The sequence below is a fragment of the Giraffa tippelskirchi genome, chromosome 8 (assembly GCF_054371585.1).
Source record: "Giraffa tippelskirchi isolate mGirTip1 chromosome 8, T2T-mGirTip1v1.2.pri, whole genome shotgun sequence".
NCBI lineage: Eukaryota > Metazoa > Chordata > Mammalia > Artiodactyla > Giraffidae > Giraffa > Giraffa tippelskirchi.
This window is the reverse complement of record NC_137282.1, coordinates 7,193,509-7,214,892: the sequence shown is the minus strand read 5'-3', so window position 1 is coordinate 7,214,892 and position 21,384 is coordinate 7,193,509. Positions and strand designations below refer to the sequence as shown.

At 42.0% G+C, this 21,384-nt stretch overlaps 1 protein-coding gene and 1 non-coding gene across 11 annotated transcripts in view; one reads left to right on the top strand and one right to left on the bottom strand.

Annotated features, from left to right (window-relative positions):
• CSGALNACT1 (chondroitin sulfate N-acetylgalactosaminyltransferase 1) overlaps positions 1-21,384 on the top strand; it is a 323,001-nt gene that overhangs the window by 127,187 nt on the left and 174,430 nt on the right. The window lies entirely within an intron of this gene.
• Positions 3,805-3,876, bottom strand: TRNAC-ACA (transfer RNA cysteine (anticodon ACA)). The gene has a single exon. It is a non-coding gene; the product is annotated as a tRNA-Cys (tRNA).

Here is a 21,384-nt window from a genome sequence, read left to right as displayed (position 1 = left end):
ATGACACCTTTGGAGATCGCTCTTCCACTCCGTGGGATGACCTTGAGATCCGTCCAGGTTCGTGGGCAGCAGTCCTTGCCTTTTCCCTGCTCGGCAGTGGCCCCAAGTTGGTTCATCCGTTGACTGCTCGAAAGACATTTGGGTTGTTGTCAGTTCTTGGGCTGTTACAGACAAAGCTGCTGTGAAAACGTATGTCCACTTTGTGTGAGCGTTTTTTGTTTCCTAAAATGGTGATTGCTGAGTCATGTGTGAAGTGTATGTTTAACTTCAACACACAACCCGTCAGGCTGTTTCCCTGGTGGCTGTCCTATTTTACATTCCTGGCAGCAGTGTAGGCCACCTCCAGTCTCTCTGCGCTGCTGCGTTTTATTTTTGCCATCCTGAGAGCTGTGAGGCGGTATCTCACTGTGACTTTAATTTGCATTTCCCTAATGGCTAGTGGTCTTGGACATCTCTTCGTGAACTTATTTGTCCTCTGTATATTCTCTTCAGTGATGGTCTGTTTTTTGGATTGTTTTTGTTCTTACTATTGAATTTAGAAAGTTCATATGTTCAGCGTACAAGTCCTTTGTCAGATATGTGACTTGCACACGTTTTCTCTCTTTATGTAGCATCCTCCTTGGCTGGATGTTTTTTAGAGTGAAAGTTTTTAATTTATTGAATTTTTTTCTTTTATTGATCATGCTTTTGTTATGTCTGCAATTTCTTTGCCTAACCCTGAATTATAAAGATTTTCTCCTCTGTTCCTAAAAGCTTTATATTTTTACATTTTACATTGACATCTAGGATCTATTTTGATTTAATTTTTGTTTAAAGTATGAGGTTTCAATTGAAATTCTTTCCTTTTTTTTTGAGTATGGATAAACAATCATTCTGACACCATTTATTGGAGACACTATACTTCCTCCATTCAGTTGCCTTTGTGTCTTTGTAAAAAAGATTCATTGGCCATACTGATGAGCTATTTCTGGGTTCTTAAATCTGTTGTATTGATCTATGTGTCTATGCCTCCGCCAATAAATACCCTGCTGTCTTGATTACAGAGTGAGTCTCAAAACGGGATACTGTGACTCCTCTCTCCTTATTCTTCTTTCCCCAGGTTGCTTTTAGTTATTTTAGTTCTTTTGCCTTTCCCTATACATTTCAGAAGAAGCTCGTCTTTGTTCAACAAAAAGCGCTTTGCTGAGATCAGCTATTATTTTCAATACTGTTATTACTTTTCTCACTCTGTGTTTGTTTTACTGTCTCACTTATAGTTCTCACAATTTCCTAGAACCAAAGTGGGCTTAGAGATCATTTAGCATGATTCCACTGATTCCTCTGGAGACAGTGTCATCTTCCTTCAGAATTGATTCAGCGCTGGTGAGTGCTCCTAAGATCACTCAGGGGGTTAACTGGTTGAGGGCCAGGGTTCTTGGCTTCTGAGTCTTTCATCTGAAGGATTTTCAATTTGTCACAAGGCCTCTCCCCTCCTAAACCTAACGAATCTCTTCTTTTTCCCTTACATTGTTCTGCTTTCTTGAAAGACATTATTTTAGAATTTGCTGTTGAGTGCTAAAGATAACACGATCAATGGTATGGAGCCCCCTTCTTAAAAGTGCAGGTTCCTGTAACCGGGGGTTCTTATTCAGTAAATGTGTGTGCGGCTCTGGAACCCACAATTTTTTGTTGTTGTTTGTTTGGGTGTTGTTTTTGACGTTTTGTTTTGCAGTGGGGTATAGCTGATTAACTGTGTTGTAATAATTTCAGATGAACCCTGAAGGGACTCAGCCATACATATACATGGATCCATCCCCTCCCCGACTCCCCTCCCGTCCAGGTTGCCATAGAACATTGAGCAGAGTTCCATGTGCTATACAGTGGGTCCTTGCTGGTTTTCCATTTTGAATATAGCGATGTCTGCATGTCCATCCCAAATTTCCTAACTATCCCTTCCCCCAGCAACCATAAATTTGTTCTCCAAGTCAATGAGTCTTTCTGTTTTCTAAGTTCACTTGTATCATTTCTTTTTAGATTCCACATATAATGGATGTCATAGAATATTTCTCCTTCTCTGTCTGACTTACTTCACTGTATGACTATGTATCTCTAGGTCCATCCATGTTGTTGCAAATGGCATTATTTCATTCTTTGTAGTGGGTGAGTAATATTCCATTGTATATATGTACCACATCTTCCTTATCCATCCCTCTGTTGATGGACATCTAGGTTGCTTCCATGTCTTGGGTGTTATAAACAGTGCTGTGATGAACATGGGGCTACATGTATCCTTCTGGATCGTGTTTTTCTCCAGATATATGCCCAGGGGTGGGCTTGCAGGGTCATATGGAAGCTCTGGTTTTAGTTTTTTGCGGAACCGCCGTACTGATCTCCATAGTGGCTGCACCGATTTACATTCCCACCATTGGTTTTGGAGGGTCCCCTTCTCTCCATACCTTCTCCAGCATTTACTGTTTGTGGATTTTTTTGGTGATAGCCTTTCTGGCTGGTGTGAGGGGATATCTCACGGTAGTTTTGATTTGCATTTCTCTAATAATTAGTGATGTTGAACATTTTTCGTGTACCATATGCCATCTGTGTGTCTTCTTGGAGAAATGTGTATTTTCAGTCTTCTGCCCATTTTTTGAGTGGGCTGTTTGTTTTGATGCTACTTAATGTCATGAGCTGTTTGTAAATTTTGGAGATTAATCCCATATTGGTCACATCGTTGGCAAATATTTTCTCCTGATCTGTGGGTTGTCTTTTCTTTTTGTTTATTGTTCAGGATCCCACAATTTGCAGAGGCACCTCAAGGACTCTGATGCAGGGAGGCTGTGGGCCACACTTGGATCCACCTAAGACTGAGGTTGATTGAGAAGTCATATGACCTTGGAGTCATAGTTGTGGGGTCAGCTTCTTACTCGCCTATTTATTAGCTCTGTGCTTTGATTTCTTCATCTATAAAATGGGAATAACACATCTGGTTCCCAAGTCTCCTTTCTGTTTAAACACGATGTGTGTGAAGTTGGTACCCACATCAGTGAAGACCACTTCCTTCCTCTTTAACGAATTGGGGAGTCTGATGTGCATTTGAGGCAAGAACAGTGTCAGCTGTTCAACAAACCACTTCACTTTCCTCGTGATCACTGGGAGACCACCCTCGCCTGCCCCTTGGCATCTGGGTAGGGTCACATGACTGGTTCTGGCCAATGGAATGTGAGCATGGCCAGGGTGTGTCCCTTCCGGACTGAGAGGCCAGGTCTGAGCTGGTCGGGTCCGACCTCCCTGTGTGCGCCTGTGTGTGCGCCTGTGTCCCTCTGGCCGCGTGACACCCAGATGACATTGCAGCAAGAAGGCGATGGCAGCCTAAGGCCCTGAGTCACTGTGGCGATTTGGAAGAGAACTAAACCTTTGTTGTTTTAAACCACTGAGATTTAAGGGGATGGGTGAGTGGTGATTGCTCCAATTAATATACTGATGGATATTTAAAAGCATAAAACAGAATTATCTTTTGAATATTATATTTATTATTACTACTGTAAATGCTTCATTTTTATTGAGCTACAGGAAATACATTATTATGAAGCGTGCAGGCAATTTCATCAGAGGCTGTAACACAAGATCTTCATTAGTAATTATAGACTTTCTTTTCAAACCGGAGTATGTGTGAGAGTTTTACCTACTGGTAAAGAAAGAAAGTGAAGTCGCTCAGTCATGTCTGACTCTTTGTGACCCCACGGACTGTAGCCTACCAGGCTCCTCCATCCATGGGATTTTCCAGGCAAGAGTACTGGAGTGGGTTGCCATTTCCTTCTCCAGGAGATCTTCCCAACCCAGGGATTGAACCTGGGTCTCCCGCATTGTAGGCAGGCGCTTTACCGTCTGAGCCACCAGGGAAGTCCAAGTGTATGCATTGGTGGCCTTATGTAATTCTCAAGCACCAGAAGGCAGCTCAGGTGTCCAGGTGAAAGTCAAGATAATCGTCTCTTAATGATAAGGGCCGGAGAAGGCAATGGCAACCCACTCCAGTATTCTTGCCTGGAGAATCCCAGGGACGGGGGAGCCTGGTGGGCTGCCGTCTATGGGGTCGCACAGAGTCAGACACGACTGAAGCAACTTAGCAGCAGCAGCAGCAGCAATGATAAGGGCCATCGGGAATTAGAATGGCGGAAGGAACAGTCTTGGAGGGTCTCCTCTGCTGAGGAGGTGGTCGGACAGTCTCGTGCGGGCAGGCGTTCTTCTCCTGGGAGAGACGTGCCGGGCACTGGGAGGAAGGGCGGCACCATTTCTCACTGTAAAACAGAAGGTTCTTGTTTCCATGGAGTGGCTGCCCAGGGTCTGTGTCCAAGGCATTTAACCATTTGCTTCCAGTGACCCCAGTGTAGCAGGGAGGCGGGCCCCTTCTCAGGTGGAGGCTCAGAGCGTAGTCTGTTAATAAAAGTCACGGATCTTAGGACAACAGGTCAGGAGGGAAGCAGACCTGTTCACCACTTTCAGGGGACGGATCAAAAGATGACTTCTTGACTTAGAGGTTTTTCCTTCTGGAAGGATTTATATTTTCATTATCATTCAGTTCTAAATAATATTTGATGAATGAATTGTTTAAAAGTTTATTGGTTAATATCTAGGCACTGGAGGATTTTTTTTCAGTTCTGTTAATTGATTCTGGCTTGATTTCACTGTGATCAGTGAATGCACTCAGTGTAATTTCCATCTTTAGACATTTGCTGAGACTTGCATTCTGGCCCAGCAGGAGGTCAGTTGTTGTAAACATTCTGTTTACTCCTGAAAATGAGGCGTGTTCTACAGTTGTTGAGTGTGGAAGAGTGTTTGTAGTATTGTTCAGTTAAAAAGTGTGTCAGACCAACTTTGTGCTGCTTATAAGAGACACTTCTTACATTAAGGACATAGAGATGTTAAAAGTAAAAGGATAGAATATTTGAATTTTTTCAGTTCGTACTACTAGCTTCTGAGAGATGTGTGTTGGAATATTTCACCATGATTATGGATAAGTGCTTATGTTTACCTCTCCCTCATTTCCTTCACTTTTTGCTTTGTATGGTTCAAGCAATATTACATTTATTACATTTATACAAAATATAAGATTGCTATATTAGTCTGATGACAGTGATTTTTCCTGTAAAGTCTGCTTTGATTAACATAGTCCTTCCAGCTTTCTTTAGGTTAGTGTTGGCATGCTCTAACTTTTTAAAAGCCTATTACCATCAACCATTTGCATCCTTATGTTTAAAGTACCTCTCTTACAAGCAGTATAGTTAAGTTTTATTGTGCATCTAATCTATCAATCTGTCTTATAATTGGACTAGTCTTTTTGCCTTTAACAAAATTGCAGATCTATTTGGGTTTCAAGCTACCATCTGACTGTCTGATTTTCCATTTGTCCCACCCGTTCTTGTTTGTCTTTCTCTTCTTTCTTGCCTTGTTTTTAAGCAAGTATTTATTACTTTTCCATTTTTTCCCTCTCTTCTTTGGCTTGTGGGTTACACATTCTTTTATGTTCTTCTAGTGGTTGCCTTAGACAAGGGTTGACTTCTTAAAGGCTGATGCAGATTAGTACTTTTACTGTTTCCTGGCCAATACAAGGACCTAGCTGTTGTTTAGCAGCTAAGTGATGTCTGACTCTTTGCCATCCCACGGACTATAGGCTGCCAGGATCCTCCGTCCGTGAGATTCTCCAGGCAAGCATGCTGGAGTGGATTGCCATGCCCTCCTCCAGGGAATCTTTGTGACCCAGGCTTGAACCCGCATCTCATGTGTCTCCTGCACTGGCAGGCGGGTTCTTTACCACTAGTGCCATTTGAGAAGCCCCTAGATGGATCATAGACCTAAATATAAGAGCCAAAGCTATAATACTTCTAGTCCAAGTTCTGGGAAAACTCTAGTAAAGAAATGTACAAAGAAGGGATTGCTGTATTTAGATCAGTAACATCTGTCCCCTTTCATCGGAAGATTGCTGAGTCAGCAGATACAATTGCGATGCTTTTAACTAGTTTTGGAGAAAGTGGTGATGTGCTGGGAACTGTTAACAACCAGTGATCTGGTGAAAAAAGGAGTTGCATATGTATCTATACCTATGTACGTAAATTACTTTAAATGTTACTGGTGTAGAGAATTAGTACACAATTTACAGATAACAATAAAATATACAATGCTCTTTATCATAAGGTGGAGTAGCAATCTTATCACCTCTGTCAAAACTACTCTGGTCTCACTCAAGATTTTTCTGCTAGTTTTACAACATTTTTTTTTAATAGCATTGGGTTTCTCTGCTCGTCTGCTCTGAAGTAGGTAATTCCTCTCCTTTTCGGTGACTCTGTCTTCTAAGCGTGCACTCCCCGCATACTGCTGGCGGATTTTGGGTGGGAGCACCTCACAGTCCCCACCTGAGCACCTTCACTTGAAATCGAGAAGGAGCATCTGACTGTAGCCACCTGCTGTGGTGTCCATGTTCTCTTTCTTGCCCAGTGCACAGAGCTCAGGATGTCTTAACAGTAAATGCTAATATTAAAATGAAAAATTCTATTCTTTTCTGGGCCTGGGAAATCCTCTGTGCTGTGTAGTGGTAGAGATTGTGTGATGAGCGCTCTTTGGGGGCCAGGTGCTGCCTTTTGCACTTTCTCCTTATAAAAACCTCCCGGCACAGCTCCTTAGGTAGGTTACATCCTTATCCTCCTTTTAGAAGTGAGAAAACTGACATCCAGTTAGGAAAACTTGCCTGAGGTTTCAAGTGGCCAGCCTGGGATTCGAACCCCAGTTCACCTGGCTACAACCGCTTGCTGTCCTGTGCCTGGTCAGCGGTCTGTACTGCTTCTCCTTTATCTTTCAAGTAACCTCGCTGGCCTCTGCTTCCCTTTCTATTATCGAAATTTAGTCAGTATTCCTTGAAGTTTAGAGGCTGAGGACAGGGCCATTTTGTTTGGGTCACGCATGAACATGTAAATGATACGCAACGTGTGTTTTGGAAAAAAAGAAAGCTACAAGTTCGAGGAGCCTCCTCGTTTCCCTCACCTGCATGAGAACCACCACTTGTCCTGAGTGCCTGCCTGTATGTCCCCCCAGCCCCCACGCCTGGAGCTTTCTGGAAGGTTCCACACCCCAGCCTAGCTGCATCATGGCCTTGCAGTGAGCATTTTAAACACAGATAGGACCATTTCCATCTCTCAACTGTTTTACTGGCTCCATGGCCTTTTGGACATGGTTCCTTCCCTCAGGGAAACTCCCAACCTTCTCACCCCCCTCCTCACCCGCTGTTGAGGTCTCTGGGAGTCTGCACTCCCGGCCACATTCACGACTGTCTTCCTCTCTCCCATTTCTTCTCTCCCTTCCCACCTGCTTGTCGTGGCTCAGGTGTAGTTAGATGCTCCTGCAGCCCCTGCGATGCCCCCAGACTCCACAGCCTTCTGAATTCAGGGTGGCGGGGAGCTGAGGGAGGTGAGGTGGTGGGGAGCTGAGGGTCTGTGAGCTCCATGAGGGCAGGGGCGGCAGCCTCATCATAGAACTGGGCCCTGGGGGTCAGTCGGTACCTTTCTGTGGCATGACTGGGAAATGGAGGTTTGCCTGTTTCAACCACCGGCTCCCCACCCGATTAAACAGTTCACTTCTTTTGAGGTGAAGAGTTCAGCGTGGAAGAAAATGGGTGGGGGTAATAATTACATTATGTAGATCCAGTGGGAAGGAAAAAACCAGGAGGTGTGACGGATGCGGCTATGCTCGGACAGAGTGCCAGTCACGAAGTGGACAGGTCATTCCCTGCCTGGACCCTGGTTCCCAGGAGGAGGGGATGCTGGGCACCATGAATGCTGCAGTTCTTCCAGGGCTGTGGCCCTTACGGTCGTACTTGATGGCCGATGGATTGTGAGGTTGGGGTATATATTGTGCAGAGATACAGAACTTCTCAAAACATCTGGAATTCTGATTATTTCCTAATCATGATGTGAGGACAAATCTCATTGTAAGCGCATAGGAATGTGCTGACAATAAAAGCTTGTCTATTCTTCCTTCATATTGTTGAATAAATGACATGGTAACATAAATCAGTACAATTTTATTTTAAGACACCCTCGCATGTAAAATATGTACATCAAAATGAATGCAAAGTAATTCAGTGACGATATCCAGGAGGCTGTTCCCAGGAGACTGCCTTTGCTTAAAATACGTTTGGAACTGCTGTTCAGAATTACTCTTGAGAACTTGCACATTCTCATTTCTAATGCAGCAGATCTGTCTTTGCAGGACAGATTTGTGAACCAAGTGGGTGGTTGAACTATGTTACTGCTTTGGTTATTGTTTACCAGCTTGCTTATTTTATGTTCATTTGGAGAACCTAGAAGAAAGAAGAAAATCAACCCAGCCTATATCCTAGTTAAAAACTAGTCAGTCCTTGGAAGAAAACTTGGAACATCATGGTTGTAGAGCCAGAAGGTGCTCAGAGTCTCAGGCTTCTCATCCAGTACAAGAAGCCTTTATTCTGACTCCCTTGCTAGTGCCCTGGGATGGGGTTTTCTGTATCAGGAAGTTGGGATGTCTGAATTCATTTCAGGAAGCAAAGTCCTCTCATGCCATCTTTTCCTTTATCTTGGACTTCAGACCCTCTTTTTTTTTTTTTTTTTAAATAGGGATGTGCTTAGTCTCGTCTGGCTCTTTGCAGCCTTTTGGACTATAGCTGCCCAGGCTCCTCTGTCCATGGGATTCTCCAGGCAAGAATACTGGAGTGGGTTGCCATTTCCTCCTCCAGGGGACGTTCCCAACTCAGGGATCGAACCCACATCTCCTGTTTATCCTGCATTGGCAGGTGGATTCTTTACCACTTCACCACCTCGGAAGCCCTCAAAATCTGTAGAGGATGCAAGATGCAATAGAAAGAGGAAGAGCTTGGAAAGAGCTTGTTTGATTAGGTCTCATGAACTGTGCTAACACACTCAGGTGGGTTTACCTGTGTAAACCTATGTGCCTTGCTTGTAAGAGCAAGGTCAGCCTCTCTGTCCAAGCTATTGTAGGATTGTAGGGACTATTCATTCCTTTGTTCAGTAATAACTATATTTAGATGCCATTAGACCCTGGTGGTGTTAAAAAAAGAGATAGAGTCATGTGAGAGAGTGATTCTGGGGGTGCGTGCATGTTGATGTGCTTGCTGCTGCTGCTAAGTCGCTTCAGTCGTGTCCGACTTGGTGCAACCCCATAGCCGGCAGCCCACCAGGCTCCGCCGTCCCTGGGATTCTCCAGGCAAGAATACTGAAGTGGGTTGCCATTTCCTTCTCCAGTGCATGAAAGGGAAAATTCAAAGTGAAGTCGCTCAGTCGTGTCCGACTCTAAGCAACCCCATGGACTGAAGCCTGCCAGGCTCCTCCATCCATGGGATTTTCCAGGCAAAAGAGTACTGGAGTGGGGTGCCATTGCCTTCTCCTGATGTGCTTGAGGAGACAAGAAATTCCAAGATATGTGAGCTGAAATAATACTGAGAGAACAGTTGCTAATATTCAGTTCAGTTAAGCAACATTCTGTTGAGCAAATATTTAGGAGTGGGACTGCTAAGTCAATGGTACATGAATCTTTGGTTTTAGTTCAGTTCAGTTGAGTCACTCAGTCGTGTCCTACTCTTTGTGACCCCATGGACTGCAGCACGCCAGGCCTCCCTGTCCATTGCCAACTCCCGGTGTCCACTCAAACTTGTGTCCATTGAGTCAGTGATGCCATCCAACCATCTCATCCTCTGTCATCCCCTTCTCCTCCTGCCCTCAATCTTTCCCAGCATCAGGGTCTTTTCCAGTGAATCAGTTCTTCTCATCAGGTGGCCAAAGTATTGGAGTTTCAGCTTTAGCATCAGTCTTTCCAATGAATATTCAGGACTGATTTCCTTTAGGATGGGCTAGTTGGATCTCCGTGCAGTCCAAGGGACCCTTAAGAGTCTTTTCCAACACCACAGTTCAAAAGCATCAATTCTTCAGTGCTCAGCCTTCTTTATAGTCCAACTCTCACATCCATACATGACCACTGGAAAAACCATAGCTTTGACTAGACGGACCTTTGTCAGCAACATATTAGGCACTCAAAAAGTTTAGGTGTTTTATCTTTGCAAATGTCCCAGTTTTGTCCCCATATATCTTTCACAAATAGCTAGACAAGATAATAAAAAAAATCTTAACCAATTTTCGCACGAAGACCTGGTTTACAGAAAGCTTTATTAAAATTCAAAGAAGAAAAGACTGTGAAGAAGGAACTGACAGTTTTGAAGAACACACTATTACTTTTCATGCTGAAAACAAACCAATGAGGTCAATACTGTTGGTATTCCTATTTTAAAACTGAAGCTCAAAAAAGTTAAATGATTTCCCTAAAGTCATGTAGCTAATATGTAGTGATACCGGTGTTTGAACATGCATATGTCTTAACTCCAAAGTCTTTTCTTATCAACATTATCACCAGAGATGAGATTACCGTGAAAAAGTGATATTTAGGCTTCTGGACCCCATAACCACCGGAGATTCTTGAGCGTAAAAAGTAACTCCCTGGTGGTCCAGTGGGACTTCAGTGTGGGGGTGGGCATGTGGGTTCCATCCCTGGTCGGGGAACAAGGATCCTGCATCCTGCACAGTGCAGCCAGGGGGGAAAGAAAAGATAATAGTTGCCACCTCTTAAGACTTGTTCTAAGGGTTAAAATAGATGACATATATATAGTACTTGAGTTCTGGACACATTAAAGAAAAGTAGTCAATAAATTGTAGCAATTACTATTTTAAAAAAGTAACTAAAGATCTACCCTAATTTAGCATGAGTATTATTTTGGTATATTTTTTCTAATTTTAAAAATATCTCACATGTATATTTTACTTAAGACAAATTGAGATCCCACTGCCTCTTTTACTTAGTACTGTATAAGAAGTGTATTGCCATTCATTAAATTTTTAAAATCTGACTTTTTGGGGTTACATTTTATCCCATCATATGTATCCATTCTGTATTCACCTTTTTCCTGTTGTCTTCTTAATAGCAGTTTCTGGATGTGTTTATTTGTCTGTACACTCAATGATAGAAATATTTACCAGTTTGATAAACTAAACCGCTTCTTACAAGTGGAATTTTTATTGTTAGTGCAGTTGAAAATTTTCGCATAGTCTTTTTTTATTAAATGTTCTTTTGCTCCAGTTTCTGCTTTATTTGGTGTAAATATTGCCATCTAACCCTTCTTTCCATTTGTATTTTCTAGACACGCTTTGCTCTTCTTTTTATGTTTGATTTTGAGTCATTCGGTATTAGGCCCATTTTATAAACAGCATATAATTGGATGATAAAAATCTTTTCCTTTTTTGGGGTCTGTTTAACCCATTCACATTTATTGTCATATTTCATAGATTTGCTCCTTTGTTAAATAAATTTTTTTTTTAACATTTTATGCTTCTTGTTCTCTGTGCTTTTGTGATACGGATTGTATTTTTGTTTTCTTTCTAGTGATTTGAAAGGCACACATCCGGTTTTTATTCTGTTGTTGCCAATTTTATAGATTTAAAAATAAAATGGACTCAAATTAGCTCTAAAAGTTCTTGTGAAAGAGAGTGTTGGAATGAAGTCATGAGCAATGGAGCATGATTGGAATAAGTGTCTACCCCTCCAAGAGACTGCTGTGACATGCAGTCTCACTTGACTTCAACTGTTGATACTTTTATGTAAGAAAAAAAAAGTAGTGTTTTACAGTAAGGTCAGTGTACTGTGATTCGACCCTTTGGTTACTTGAAGACTCATTTAAAATAAAGAAAAAAAGGCAAAACTTCTGTCTAGGCCCTTCCTCTGCTGTGCACCCTGCTTCTCGGTCACCTTACCTTGCCTTCCGTGTAAGGGGTGGCACGCCGCCGGCCAGGCCTGCGTGGACAGCGTGGTAGAAACAGCTCTGTGTTATCAGATGCTGGAGAAGCCTCTTTCCTTCTGGCTTGTTTCCACATCTGCAAGTTTAAGAAGTTGGGACACATAACCTCTCAGGTCACTTCTACGTTTCAACCTTCTGTGATTCAGCAGTTTATTAAACAGCTGTTTGCATAGCTTCAGTACCAGGGCCTATGTAGATGAGAAGCACAGAACCAATCTGTGTTGAAAAAGCAGAGAAGAGATCTCAGGTTGGTAAAAGATTCTGTGTTTTGATCTGGGTTGTGGTTACACCATGTATGAGTCTTCAGTATGCATTGGCTGTACCTTTAAGGTGAAGGCAACTTCATCACTTTACTTGCGTGTCTTATGCCTTGATACCCAGGATAAATAAACCAAAAAGAGAGAGAGAAGAAAAACAAGGAAGATGTTTAAAGGTTGTGGTTGTGAGACAGGATGGTGTACGGCGAATTCACAGGAAGTAGATAATGAAGTTGAATCCTGTCATCAATTACCAGTGTTGAATCTTGTGCGCATTATTTACGTTTTTGAGAGTCAGTGTCTTTAGTGCAAATGAAATTTCCAGTGTCCACTTTATGAAGCAGTCAGGGGTCCTAAGTGAGTCATAAGGCAGAGGAAGCACCTGGCATGTAGCAGGTGATCAATACCTATTTTCAAGAAGGGGTAGTAAGAGTATTAAACAGACATACGACAGATTCAAAGAGCTAAAAGCCTTTACATCCATCTTTTGAAATCACCCCAAAATAAATAAAACCCAGAAAGCCTAGTGTTAAAGAGACTATGAAGGAAAAGCTAAACTCCTATTTTTCTGGTGACTTTGCAAATTGCTAATACCTCTTGAAGAGAGCCCTTGGCAACTTGTAATAAAAGTCACCCAGCTGATTATGGTCTTTAAGATGGTAATCCCACTTTTCAAATTACAGCCTGAGAAAATAGCTCCAAAGGATAAACAAAATTTATTTATTTAAAAATGCTTGACTGAATTATAACAGTGGAAACAACTAGCTGAAAGATGGCTTAATTAAACCGTTTTAGTGATACAGTGGACTATTTGTCCTTTTAAAAAGACAGATACCAGGACCTAGTAGATATATGGAGAATTCGGGCAAAAAATTAGAAAATGGTGTGCATATCCAAACACAACCATGTAAACCCTTGCTTGTGCAGTGACAGATGTTGGAAGTGAGCTTTGTAGATCTCAAGTTTTGTGTGGGAAAGAGAGTATCTATATTTTTTTGTTAATTAATTTATTTTTGGCCACGCTGGGTCTTTGTCGCTGCCTGGGGGCTTTCTCTAGTTGCAGCGAGTGGGGGCTACTCTCTAGATGCAGTGAATGGGCTTCTCACTGCGGGGGCTTCTCTTGTGGCAGAGCTCAGGCCCTAGGGCACAGGGGCTACAGCAGTTGTAGCGCGTGGGCTCAGTTCAGTTCAGTTCAGTTCAGTCACTCAGTCGTGTCTGATTCTTTGCGACCCCACAGACTGCAGCACTCCAGGCCTCCCTGTCCATCACCAACTCCTGGGCTTACTTACCCTGCCGTATGTAGAATCTTCTCAGACCAGGGATCAAGCTTGTGTCCCCTGCATTTGCAGCTGGATTCTTAACCACTGGACCACCAGGGAAGTCCAAAGGTGATCTCGATTTTAATTTCTGGTTTATTGTAGTATAGTGATTGCTAAATGGGTCCATAAAAATATAAACTATATGTTCTGAGATAGAACAGGACATCTATGAAGAGTGTATGAGCCACAGAATAAAAATATGGGGCAGAAACACAGGTGGAATTAGAGAAAAATAGTCATTATGCTTCCTATAATTTTTAAGTTTGCCTCACCAATGAATCAGGACAGTAGTTATCACGCTTGAGAAGTGCTTTTCCCAGAAATAATGGTCAAGGCAGCTGAAGCCCTCGATACCGAGAAGAAAGCTCACCGAGAAGTTGTTTTCAGGGGCATCTGGTTTCTTGTCAGTTGCATTCTTTTTCCAGCCGCTTTTCCTTCTTTTCTTTTGTGACAAAGGAGACGGTTTTATAGATGCTGAAATGGTTTACAATTGCCTTATTTAGTTGCTCTTATTTTTTATGGCTCCCCAGAGGGTTACAAAAATCCTTCATTTAAAAAGAGAAAATGATGTATTTTTAGTGCAAAGAGAGACTGGCCACTTTAGAGAACCAAGGGGGATGGAGATAAATGCAGTCTGGCCCCATGGCCACAACAGGCCCAGTACTTTGGATCATCTCGGATGTTGGAAGCTTTACAGGGAGAATGGAATGAGCTCTGGGCAATCGGATGCCTCCGTTTCACCACCTGAAAGCCCAAACCAACTTTTAAAAAACTGTATCTTTTATTTTTTAATTGAAATATAGTCAGTGTACAATATGATGTTAGTTTCACAATCACATAATGGTTCGACGTTTGCATCCATTATGAAATGGTCACCATAGTAAGTGCAGGGACCATCTGTCCCCAAATACAGTCATTACAGTGTTATGGACCATCTTCCATATGTGGTGTATTACACTGCTGTGACTTATTCATTATATAACTAATGTAACTGGATGTTTGTACCACTTAATCCTTTTCACCTGTTTCACCCAATCCCCCACCCCCCTCCCTCTGGCAACCCCCCGTTTGTTCTGTGTATCTAAGAGTCTGGTTTCATTCTGTTTTGTTTGTTTATTTTGTTTTTTAGATTCCACATATAAGTGAAATCATGTAGTATTTGTCTTTTTCTGACTTATTTTATTCAGCATAACACTCTCTAGATCCATCCACGTTGTTGCACATGTCAAGATTTCAGTTTTTTGTGTGTGGTTGAGTAGTATTTTGTATTGTGTATACGCCACACCTTCTTGGGCTTCCCTGGTAGCTCAGCTGGTAAAGAATTTGCCTGCAGTGCAGGAGACTCCAGTTCCATCCCTGTGTTGGGAAGATCCACTGGAGAAGGGGTAGGCTACCCCCTCCAGTATTCTTGGGCTTCCCTGGTGGCTCAGCTGGTAAAGAATCTGCCTGCCACGTGGGAGACCTGGGCTCGATCTCTGAGTTGGGAAGATCCCCTGGAGAAGGGAAAGGCTACCCACTCCAGTGTTCTGGCCTGGAGAATTCCATGGACTATTCCATGGGGTCACAAAGAGTCACACACGACTGAGTGACTTTCACTTTCACATCTGCTTTATCCATTCATCTACTAATGGACATATAGGTTGCTTCCATGTCTTAGCTATTGCAAACAATACTGCAGTGAACATAAAGGTGCATATATTCTTTGGAATTGCTGTTTTTATTTTCTTTGAGTAAAAACCTGCAGGTGAAATTGCTGGATTATATGGCAGTTCTGTTTTTATGTTTTCAAGGAATCTCCATGCTGATTTCCACGTTGGCTGTATCGACTACTTTCCCTCCAGCAGTGAGCAAAGGTTCCCTTTTCTCCACCTCTTGTTACTTCGGGTCATTTTGATGATGGCCGTTTTGACGGGCATGAGGCATGACCTCACTGTGGTTTTGGTTTGCATTTCCCTGGTGATCAGCGATGTTGAGCATCCTTTCTTGTGTCTTCTGGCCGTCTGTATATCTTCTTGGAAAAATGACTTTTCATGGCTTCTGCTCATATTTTGGTGGGGTTTGTTTGTTTTGATGTTGACTTGTATGAGAACTTCATATATTATGGATATTAACCGCTTATCAGATTTATCCTTTGCAAATATCTTCTCCCATTCAGTAGGCTGCCTTTTCATTGTATTGATTGTTTCCTTAACTGTGGAGGAGTTTTTTAATTTGCTGCATTTCCATTTGTTTATTTTTACTTTTTCTTTTTTTTTGCCTGAGAAGACGTATCAAAAATACATTGCTGAGACTGATGTCAAAAATCATACTGCTTATGTTTTCTCCTAGGAGGTTGACGGCTTCATGTCCTACATTTAAGTCTTTAATCATTTTGAATTTATGTTTGTACATTTTGCAAGAAACTAGCTCAGTTTGATTCTCTTGCATGTCATTGTCCTGTTTTCCCACTACCATTCAATGAAGAGGCTGTCTTTTCTTCACTGTATATTCTTGACCCCCTTGTCATAGGCTAATTGACCATGTGAATATGGATATAAGTCTGAACTCTTTTCTGTTCTTTTGAACTCTGCGTCTGTTTTTGTGTCAGTTCCATACCATTTTTGTTACTCTAACTTTGTAGTGTAGTCTGAAGTCAGTTCTGTGAAAAGTATTCTACTTCTTTGAAAAATGCCATTGAAATTTGTTATAGAAATTGGGTTGGATCTGCAGATTGAGCAGCACGGTCTTTTAAACAATATTTTTTCAGTCCACGAGGATGCGTATCTCTCCATCTGTCGGTGTCTCTTCAGTTTCTTCCGTCAGCGTCTTACAGTTTTCTGAGGACGGGTGTTTCACCTCCTTGATTAGACTTATTCCTGGGCATCTTATTCTTTTTGATGCAATTGTGAATTGGATTATTTTCTTTGTTTCTCTTTCTGATAGTTTGTTATAGAAATAACAATGGGTTTCCGTATATTAATTTTATATCCTGCAACTGTACTGCACTCATCTATTAGTCCTAACAGCTTTTTGGTGGCATCTCTAGGATTTTTTATATATAGTATTATGTCATCTGCAAACAGTGACAGTTTTACTTTTTTTCCAATTTGGGTGCCTTTCTTTTTCTTTTCTGATTGCTGTGGCTAGGATTTTTAATACTACGTTGAATAACAATGGTGAGTGTCAGCATCCTTTTCTTGTTCCTGATATTAGAGAAAATACTTTCAGTTTTACACCAATGCATATGATGCTAGCTATGGGCTTTTTGTATATGACCTTTATTATGTTGAATTATGCTCCCTCTACGTCACTTTGTTGAGAGTTTTTATTGTAAATGGATGTTGAATTTTGTCAAAAGTTGTTTCTTCGTCTGTTGAGATGATCATATAATTTTTATTCTTCAATTTGCTAATGTAGTGTATCACATTAATTGCTTTGCAGATATTGAGCCATCTTATATCCTCAGGTAAATTCCACTTCATCATGGTGTATGATCCTTTTAATGTATTGTTGAATTTGATTTACTAGTATTTTGTTGAGCATTTTTGCATCTATGTTCATCAGTGATATTGGTCTGTAATTTTCCCTTTTGTTGTGGTATTTTTGTCCGTTTTTTTTTATCAGGGTGATGTGGGCCTGGTAGAATGAGTTTGAAAGCATTCCTTTCTGTTCAGGTTTTTGGAATAGTTTGAGAAGGATAGGTGTTTGGTAGAATTCGTCTGTCAAGCTGTCTGGTCCTGAACTTTTGCTTATTGGGAGTTTTTTAAATTACCAGTTTAATTCTCTTGCTAGCAATTGATCTGTTCATATTTCCTATTTCTTCCTGGTTCAGTCTTGGGAGATTTTACATTTCTAAGAATTTGTCCATTTCTTCTAGGTTGTCCATTTTATTGGCGTATAGTTGTTTGTAGTAGTCTCTTATGATTCTTTGTGTATCTGTGGTGTTGGCCATAACTTCTTTTTCATTTCTGTTTTTATTGATTTGGACTCTCTCCCTTTTTTTTCCTGATGAATCTGGCTAAAGGCTTATCAATCTGTTTATATTTTCAGAGAATCAGCTCCTACTTTCACTGATCTTGTCTGTTTTTGTTTTTTAGTCTCTATTTCATTTATTTCTGCTCTGATCTTTTTTTTTCTCTCTCTCCTACTAACTTGAGGTTTTGTTTTTTCTTCTTTTTCTAGTTCCTCTAGGTGTATGTTTAGGTTGTTTATTGAGATTTTTTTTTCCTTGTTCTCTAAGGTAGGTTTTATCACTCTAAACTTAACCTTTCAGAACTGCTTTTGCTATATTCGCTGATTTTGGATCATTATGTTTTCATTTCCATTTGTCTAATTTTGGTCTTTTCTCCCTGGAGAAGTTTAGCATTTCCTGCAAAGCCAATTTGGTGGTGGTGACCTCTTTACCTTTTGTTTGTCCATAGAACTTTCTTTCTCAGACTTGAATGATAGGCTTGCCAGGTATGCATGCTACATCGCTTCAATCATGTCCAGTTCTGTGTGACTCTGTGTGACTCTGTGGACTGGAACCCACCAGGCTCCTCTGTCCGTAGGATTCTCCAGGCAAGAATACTGGAGGGATTTGCCATGCCCTCCTCCAGGGGATCTTCCCCACCCAGGGATCGAACCAGTGTCTCCTGCACTGGCAGGTGGGTTCTTTACCACTGGCTGCACCTGGGAAGCCCCTACTGGAGGGGGTTGCCATGCCCTCCTCCAGGGGATCTTCCCCACCCAGGGGTCGAACCAGTGTCTCCTGCACTGGTGGGTGGGTTCTTTACCACTGGCCCCACCTGGGAAGCCCCTGCCAGGTACAGTCTTCTCTTCTCTTCTTACGTTTTGAATAGATTGTGTCACTCCCTCTGACCTGAAACATCTCTGCTGGAAAGTCAGAGGACAGTCGTAGGGAAATTCCCTTCTATATAACAAGTTGCTTTTCTCTTACTGCTTTTAGGATTCCCTCTTTATCTTTAATTCTTGTTAGTTTAACTATAGTATGTCTTTGTGCGGACCTCTTTGGGTTCATCTTGTTTGGGACTCTCAGTGCTTCCTTCCTGGACTTGGACGTCTATTTCTTTTCCCAGGTTAGTGAATTTTTCAGCTATTATTTCTTCCAATAAATTCTCTGTCCCTTTCTCTCTCTTCTCCTTCTGGGCCCCCTAAAATGTGAGCGTTAATATGCTTGAGTTGTCTCAGAGGTCTTTTAAACTGTCCTCACATTTATTTATGTATTTATGTAGATTTTTAAAATTTTTTTTCATTGAAGTATAGTTGATTTACAAGGTTGTGTTAGTTTGAGGTGTATAGTACAGTGATTCAGTTGTAAATGCACATGTGTCTATTCTTTTATACAGGAAGTGTCCTGGGGAGGGGGCAGTGTGCTCTGGAGCACCCCTGTGTTCGCTCTGGCGGCTCTTCTGCTGTGATGAGGCCGGCTTCTTGGGGTGTGGCTGGTGGGCAAGGCTGTCTTGGTTGGCTGCCAGCTTTTCCCACATGCGCCCTGCTGGCCTTCAGAGCCAGGTGTTCTGGGGGGCTTGTCTTTCCATTGCAGGACTCCTGGCATGAGGAATGCAATGTGAGGCTTGGACTCCTCAATTTTGGGGGAGAGCCTCTGCAGTTGTGGTTGTCCACCAGGTGTACAGGTCTTGACTATACCATGTCTCTGACCCTTGACCCATCTCCTTGAGGTTCTTTTGTTGTATATTTAGTTGTGGAAAATCTTTTCTGTTGCTACTTAGTTCATTCTCATAGATAGTTGCTCTGTAAATAGCTGTATAATTTTGGTGTGTCTGCGGGAATAGGTGAGCTCAGGATTTTCCTACCCTAGCGTCTTGGCCACACCTCCCAAATCAACGTTGTAGAGTTTTCGAAATGAAAAAGATTGTTAGTGTGTATAGGAGAACATGGTGGGCTCTAATTTGGGGACCCTTCTCCTTTTCCTTGGCTTTCCCTTAGGGTGGTCCCTTGGGAACAGAATACCTTTGGGAAATAAGGGATTTGCGAGGTGTGGGAGAGGTCCAGGTATCTTAAGGGATGGAGGAAGCTTTGTATTGGAAATGTGTTTGTGTCATGGAAAATTTTTTACTCAAGTTACAAAATGCAAGGTGTATTACCCCAAAGAGAACTGGCAGAATCACCAAGCTGGAAGGAGTCTTAGGAATCAATTAGTCCAAACCCTTGATTTTACTGAAGAGGAAATACACTCCAGGAAGAGAAATGGCTTGCCCGAGTGTATAGTCATCACCGAGGACATGGCCAAACCCCAATCTGTGGATTTCTGGGCATGATTTCCCCTGCTCCCCCACTGCAGTTCCCCTACCTCCCACCACTGCTTCATTACTGACTTTTCTGTGCTGCCATGAATAGCCTTCAGACTTAGAAATGTAGCTGTTTCATGTACAGAGTTTCTTTAAGCCATCACAGGTGTGAGTTAGCAAATCGTGACCCACAGCATCAGTCTAGAATCCTGTGTGTCTAGCAGAGGGAGAGATGTAGTTTCAGAAGCTCAACCTGGGTTCATACCTAGCTCCACCTCTGGGCTGGTGAAGGACGTGAAGCAAGATACTTAACTTCTCTGAACGTTGATATCCTCATCATGATAGGCAGTGCCTGTGTCTTAGGTTCCTTAAGGGAGGAGCAAATGGCTCAGTGTGTAAGACTGGGGCCTGGTCTATAGTGTATGTGTGCTCAGCATGTCCAGCTCTTTGCAGCCTCATGGTCTGTAGCCTGCCAGACTGGTCTGTCCATGGAATTTTCCAGGCAAGAAATACTGGAGTGGGTTGCCACTTCCTACTCCAGGGCATCTTCCTGACCCAGGGATCAAACCTGTGTCTCCTGCATTAGCAGAAAGATTCTTTACCTTTTGTGCCACCTGGGAAGCCCTGGTCTATAGTAAGTGCTCAATAAATGTTAGCGATTGTTACTGTGACTCTAAGGGTAGTTAGAACTATTTCTGTCAAAAATACTAAGGAAATAAAAAACTATGTATGTATGTGTGTATATACAAACAACAACCAGAAGTCTTTCTTCTGGAGGCTTTTATGGGTTCTAGTGTGGCGTGTTGTTTTCTATAGCTTTGCATCCAACAACTACCTTAATTGCCTCAAAATATTACTACTCAGTCTTTAAAAAAATTTTCCCTATTTTTGTCTATTCAGTAATTGCTCTACAATAAACTCACATATTTAAACTCTACATGGGCTTCCCTGGTGGTTCAGTAGCCCCAGTGCTGGGGACCCAGGTTCCATCCCTGGTCGGAGAACCAGATCTCACATGCTGCAACTAAGAGTTCTCATGTGATGACTAAAAGAGCTCACACGCTGAACGGAGATCGAAGTTCAAAGATCCCATGTGCAGCAACAAAGACCTGGTGCAGCCAAGTACATAAATATTTTTAAAAAGATACATTCCAACTTCAGAGATATATAAAAGAATTAGGTATACAACTTGATTAGTTTTTTAAAAATTTTGTTTATTTATTTTAATTGGAGGCTAATTACAACATTGTCGTGGTTTTTTCCATACATTGACATGAATTAGCCATGGGTGCACACATGTCCCCCCATCCTGAACCCCCCTCCCACCTCGTTCCCCATCCCATCCCTCAGGGTCATCCCAGTGCACCAGCCCTGAGCACCCTGTCTCATGCATCGAACTTAGGCTGGTCATCTCTTTCACATATGGTAATATACATGTTTCAATGCTATTAGTTTTAATATGCACATGAAACCATCCCCCAAAGCAAGACAGTGATCATATGTACATCACCAGGAGAGTTTTCATCTGCCCCTTGGTGATCCCACCATCCTACCTCTCCCGGCCCCTGACCCTCTATGCCCACCCCTAGGCAAACTCTGACTCGCTAGAATTTTATATTATGGAATCATACATTATATTTTCTATTTGTTTGGCTTCTTTCCCTCAGCATGATTATCATTATTACTCATATATGTACCAATAGTTCATTCCTTTTTACTGC